Raw genomic sequence first — 6,431 nt, forward strand, 5'->3', positions numbered from 1 at the left:
GTGGGTAAAAGGAGCTGACACACATGGAATGCACATAAAAGAGCACCTGGCACAGAGCAAGTGCTCAGCGTTTTTTGGCTGCAACTATTTCAGCTGGAGTATAAGTGCTTATAGACTGGAAAGGGAGGCAGTCACCAAATCATGCACAAACGGGAGATGAGACTTTCTCTCCCACCACACAGGTTCTGTAGTGAAGCCAGCCCAGGGGTGCTCGTGAGCAGACATTTCCTTCCTTTATCTGAGGACCCTGTGTGGACGTCTAGAGAAGCAGGCACCTCAGGGACGATCACTTTCACCTTTCAACCCTAGTATGAGGGAAGAGGCTGCCAGAACCTCGCGATAGTCCTTAAAGTTACCAGGAGCTCAGTGGTTACATAAGACTAAGAGTCTAAGAGTGACGCCTCCCCTGTCAGGACAGAATATGGTTGACATAGTGGACAGAGACTGTGAGAGAAAGACCTTGGCTTACCAGCGGCATCTCATATCTGTCTGCCTTCTTCTGCTGAAGTGTCATGCATCTCTTGGTACTACATTCTCATCTTCTATCCACTGAGAGACTAAGGAGGAAGAGAAGAGGACAAAGAAGAAAGAAGAAGAAAAGAAGAAGGACAGAGACTAATGTTTAGTGAGTGCTTATGTCCTAAGCATCTTATATATATTTCTCATTTAATCAGCACAATGTCCTATGAGATGGTACATTATTATTCACATCTTACAAATAAGAAAATAAACTAAGGCCCAGGGAGATTAAATAAATAATGTACCCAAATGATCCCACATTGCTGTGGCTGTGATATAGGCCAGGAACTGCAGCTCCAATTCAACCCCTAGCCTGGGAACTTCCATATGCCGCAGGCATGGCCCTAAAAAGAATAAAAAATAAAAATAAAAAAATTTAAAAGTTATCGTTGTTTTGTGGCCACTGCTACACACTATGAGAGAAATCCCAGGCAGGCAATGACATCTCATTCTAAATTTAATTTGACTCATGTAGTGCATTTTCTATGTGTTTTCTCATTTCTCACTTCTGTTCAAATAGCCTGAGTCACTATTTTGATTTAAAATTTACAAAAGAAATGCTGTCTTCTGACACCTAGCAATTTGAGTTATTGATATTTTTATAGCTGTAGTTTCTTAAATAGAAATGCAATCTGTAGATGCCCAATGACTTGAGACAGAGCTGTTTTATAGCCTCATTTTCTTATAGACAAAAGGAGATTTGGGGGGGCTCCCTTAATATTAAACAAATATCTTTAAAGTATGCACTATGAAAAAAATTATGCTTGACTGTGAAATACAGGGATGAATAAGACATAATCTCTAAACTTGAAGAATCTGATGTCTAGTTGAGGAAATAAAACTCATTAATTTTATTGAACATGTATTATATTAAGACAATGAATGCTAAACAGTCCATGTTCCCTTGAGAAGCACTGTCTGAGGGGTGAGGAGATAACTGAAATTTATAACACAGTGTAGGCAATCTGGGAATGCGATGAAGGGAGGGGAAAGATCTAAATCTTAAAGCATTGGTGGGAGTTTGAAGTTTACTAGGTAAAGCAATAAGGAATTAACCAGATTTTTTTAAAAATGGGTAAAGGCAATTCAGAAAGTAGAAATAGCACAGAAATGAGTTGAAAATAACTGCCAGATATCTGAGAGATTCTGATAAATGCCATTGAAAATGTAACTCCAAAGACTATAAGAGTTCAAAAGATGGAGCAATTACTTCTGACTAGAAGGATCTGGGAAAGCTTTCCTTGAAATGTGGTATTTGAAGATGGGTAAGACCATGGATGTACAAACTAAAGGAATGAAGGCAGCAGTAAAAAGAAAATTCAGGGAAAATAAAGAACAGAGTTAATTTCAATTTTAGGTTCTGCAAATTGCAACTGCATCTTAGGCAGGGCATGGATTCCCAAAGCCCATATACTCACCTATTTCCACTTTCATTTATTGATTATAATAATAATAAATAAAAATAAAAACAAGGAAATATTCTATGTGCTAATTTGTGGTATTATGTAAGTAATGTATACATAATGTATTAATGTCTACAGTGAATCTATCAATAGGAGGACAAATAGTTAGTAGCAGCCTTGTGTACCCAGAAGCACAACCCCCTGGCTACCTCTGATTTCAGCCAAGCAGCAGGGGGACAACTTCATTCAAGTTTAGATGCAAGGCACCAGAAGCCCTGTGCATCTTCTCATTTTCTGCCCCAGAACCTTCACTAACTCTATGCTGAAAAGCCCAAACATGCCCTTAAGTCCCTGGGGTCAATCTTCAAATAAGAAAGGGTTATATACTGGGTGAACCTGGGAATCTGAGGAGGGTTTAGAATCACCGGAAGGCTTGCTTCAGCTGAAATTTGCAGGTTCTCAAGAGGTTTCAGGGGAATCTAGGGGCTCCGTCGATCACAGCAGCAACTCAATAGCATGCCCGAATATTGGGTTTCCCTCCTTCCCTGTCTCAATTTTGAAATCATGTCCCCAATAAACTACTTACACAAAAGTCTTTGTTTCAGGCTCTGCTTTCTGGGAAGCCAAAACAAGACAAAATGATTCATATTTTAATGACAACATATGCAAATCTTAAGGTCTAGTTGTTGAAAAATCGTAAGCTGAAAATCCTGGTGATCTAAATATACCTCCCTTCACACTATAGGGTTCACCAAACAATTCACAAGTCATACTGAGATTGATTAAGTTGTACAACAACTTCTAATTTTAAAAGAGCAATATTAATAAGAAATGAAATGTAAAATCAATGTCAAAACCATACTATGATGGGAGTTAGTATAGTGGCTCAGCGGTAATGAATCCGACTAGTATCCATGAGGATGCAAGTTTGATCCCTGGCACCACTCAGTGACTTAAGGATCTGACATGGCTATGAGCTTTGGTGTAGGTTGCAGATGAGCTCCGACCTGGAGTTGCTGTGGCTGTGGTGTAAGCCAGCAGTTGCAGCTCCAGTTTGACCCCTAGCCTGGGAACATCCATATGTCTTGGGTGTGCTTCCCCCCCAAAAAAAACCCAAACTATGATAACTAACAATATGTACTTGTGGAAATTCCAGTTACCCAGGAGCTTTGTAATTGCCAAAAAAAATGTGTCAGCCAAATACGTTCAAAGAAGTAGAAATTCAAATCCTGATGAATTTTATTAATACACTGGTGCTTGTAACACCAAATTTTAGAAATATCCTAATACCCCCCATAATAGTATGGCCTAGCCACATGTAAATAGTAAGAACTATAGAATTGTGTATTATTCACTAATGAACAGACTTGGATTTTTGGACTAGTTTTCAACCTACAAACTCAGGGCATGAAAAGTCTTTTCATTACACAAAGCTATCTGTTGTGATGGGAATTTTTCCCAGTGGAATTTGAGCTATTATAAGTTTACACAAAAGATATGTAATGAATATTAACTGAATTGCCTGTTTTAGGGAGAAAAAAATATCTTCTGAATGGTAAAAAGATAAAGATTCTTCCTAGAAAGCCTTCTTAGGAACAAATTTTTGTTCATTTGAAACTGTCAATAACCAAAGATAAACTCTGAAAAGGGGATTCCCCAGAAGCCTACTAAACAAAACAAGTACTTTGTCAAGGAAAATGTAGGGCAGGTTAGCATTTGGAAATAATCCAGGGACCTTCCTCATTAATAGAGTTGGTTTCATTCACTCAATAATGAGTGCCTTGCCTGAGCCAAAATCTTGCTAGGCACAGGAAGTAAAGGAAACAGGCATGTCCCTATTTTCACTGAGTATACATTTCTAGTGCAAACACAGACAATAAACAAATAAATTTAAATGCAAAACCACAGCTAGAAATTATGACAAGTGCTAGGAAGGAGAAGTATGAAAGAGAATACTGGAGGAGACCACATTTAGATTAGGTTCAGAAAAGAACTCTACAGGGAAGCCACATTTGTGTTGAATCTAAAAGAATGAGTAGCAAGGAGCTAGCCAAATAAAGAGCAGGACAATGAGGGGTCCAAAAAAAACACTCATGTGCTAATTTCACAAGGCAAAAAAGAGCTTACTTGGGGGTTCCCATTGTAGCTCAGCAGGCTAAGAACCCGATATAGTCTCTTTGAGGTCGCAGGTTTGATCCGGCCTTACTCAGTGGGTTAAGAATCTGGCATTGCCACAAGCTGGGGCATAGGTCATGGATGCAGCTCCCATCTGATGTTGCTGTGGCTGTGGCATAGGCCTCAGCTGCAGCTCTGATTCAACCCCTGGCCTGGGAAACTCAATATGCCACAGGTGCTGCCCTAAAAATAAAAAATTAAAAAAAAAATTTAAAAGAGCTCACCTGGTTTATGGAAGATTTTTAAAAACTAATGACTAGCAACATAATAAGCAAGGCCATGGGTGGCAGATGATGCAGCTGGACAGGTGAGTAGAGTCAGCTATGTGGCTCCCTACAGGCCATATTAAAATGTTTGGACTTGATAGTAAATGCAGTGAGGATTGCAGGAACCATCTTGTCTAAAGCCAAAAAAGGGTCAGGGAGGGGCATCAAAGGCTTTTAGCAAGGAGCTGATCACACCATCTCCTCTTGACTGTCAGGGAAGAGCCAGTCTTGATGCTAGATATCATACCCAACAGGATACTCTGCTTAGAGATTTAACTGTGTGTGATTTATCTATATCTAACAGGACAGGATTGTAAACTGGATCCAGGGCAAACCAGTAGATCTGTATTGCAAGTGAGAATCAAAGTGGTGAGACGTGGTTAGCTCCAGGGACTGAGATGGGGATAGATCAGAGTAGCACTGGCAGAATTCTGTAAAGCAGTGAATACTTCTAGCCAGAAGACAACTAGAAACCACAAGGACCATGCTGCAGGTCTGAAGTAAGGTGTGAACAGTAGAGAGGGAAGGACCTTAACAATTATTTAGTATCTACCTTATCTGAAGCGCTGTGCGAACTATCTGGCAATTTCTTGTATCTTCACAACCACTTTAAGAGCTCACTGCCATTCTACAGATGAGGAAAAGGAAAGTGGGATTAGGTCATCGATTCTGAGGAAGCAGCTGGGAAGAAGCACTTTGCTACCAGAAGTAAAGAGGTGGAAAGAATTCCCTCTTACCTAGATCTTTGCGGTATCTTTCTAACCCCCTCGAAATGCCAAAGCCAGCACTATGTTCCCCAGTTGATGAGTTGACCTGATTGTGGCCATTCTGCAGTCTTTTTTAAAAAAAAAAAAAAAAAGAAAGAAAGAAAAAAGGTCATTGGTGTCAAATAAACAATGAGCTCATTAGAAACCACTTGTGAAACAATTAGGCTGACAGGATTTTGTATGATAACCCTGCAAGGTGGGGGTGGGAAGTTGGCTGCAGAGCCTGGCAAGGGCTTTTATATCTTTCAGGGCCAGGGCAGTTTTGTCTTCAGGCTAAAACCAAGTCCTGGCTGTGTTGGGCGGGAAGGTGTTGAGAAAGATAGGCGTCCCCACCGTTACTACCATCGTTTAAGTTCCTTTCAGTTCACCTTTAAAGAACATAGACAATAAAGGGCCACTAGGTGTCCTCCAAGTAAAAATAATCACAGCTTTAAAAACATCGGCCCCTATAAGAACTACAGTGACTTCATTGTGCAGGTTATTTGACACTCGAGCACTAAAGGATAGAGTGATATTTAGTACTTAAATAGGAATATCTGATTGCTATAAACGTAGTTCTGTTAAGAGAAGGACATCTCAACTGCTGACTTTCATTACTAATTAGGATTTGTATTACTCTGCCTAGGAGAGGCAAGCCAGGGAGACCTCAAAAGTGAAGTGGAAAGCTGTTGCCCAAACCTACCAGTCTTCTGGAGAGCTCCGCAAAGTAGAAAACACCAGGGGGTTCCCTTCTTCTGGGCTCCCAACTCCTGAGCAACTGTAAAAGTAGAAAAGGCACTGGAAGATTTTTAACGTCAAAACCCTTAAAAATTTAAATTAGGTAAAGCCAGCGATTGCCTTTCCCTGAAGCAGCAGCTACAGTAGCCTTTGTCTTCTTTAGTTGCAGTTTGGCCAAATAGAAAAGCACAATTTAGCAAACTATGTCCCCAGTCAATCTTTTAAAGGAACACAGACTTCCCTTCTAACAATTGGTCTCTGCAGGTTTGGCATCTTCTTCCTTCTCCCCTCCCTCCTGCCCCTTCTTCCCAGTTCTTTTTTCCAACTCCACCTCTTCTGCCTCTCCTCTTCCATTTTCTCCCTCTTTTAATGATTTTTACACAAAAATATCAATTTCCTGATTATGATTTTTTATACATTCAGCATAAATAAGTATTTGGTTGTAAATGTCAGAAAAGGAAAAACAAAAACAGAAGAGGAAAGGAGGAAAAGAAGATTAGAAAACAAGTATCTGCACCTGTCCAAAACTTAAGAAGGAATATTAGGCTTCCAAGGAGTGGAGGTGTTGGCAGAAGCCATAGAGG

The 6,431-nt window shown here is 40.1% G+C and overlaps 1 long non-coding RNA gene across 1 annotated transcript; it reads right to left on the reverse strand.

Moving 5' to 3' along the window:
• LOC110255439 lies at nucleotides 369-6,059 on the reverse strand. The gene is made up of 4 exons (XR_002335665.1): nucleotides 5,813-6,059; nucleotides 5,101-5,198; nucleotides 4,917-4,991; nucleotides 369-557 (listed from the first exon to the last, which is right to left on the reverse strand). It is a non-coding gene; the product is annotated as an uncharacterized LOC110255439 (long non-coding RNA).

Source organism: Sus scrofa, chromosome 1, assembly GCF_000003025.6.
Source record: "Sus scrofa isolate TJ Tabasco breed Duroc chromosome 1, Sscrofa11.1, whole genome shotgun sequence".
Classification (NCBI taxonomy): Eukaryota; Metazoa; Chordata; class Mammalia; order Artiodactyla; family Suidae; genus Sus; species Sus scrofa.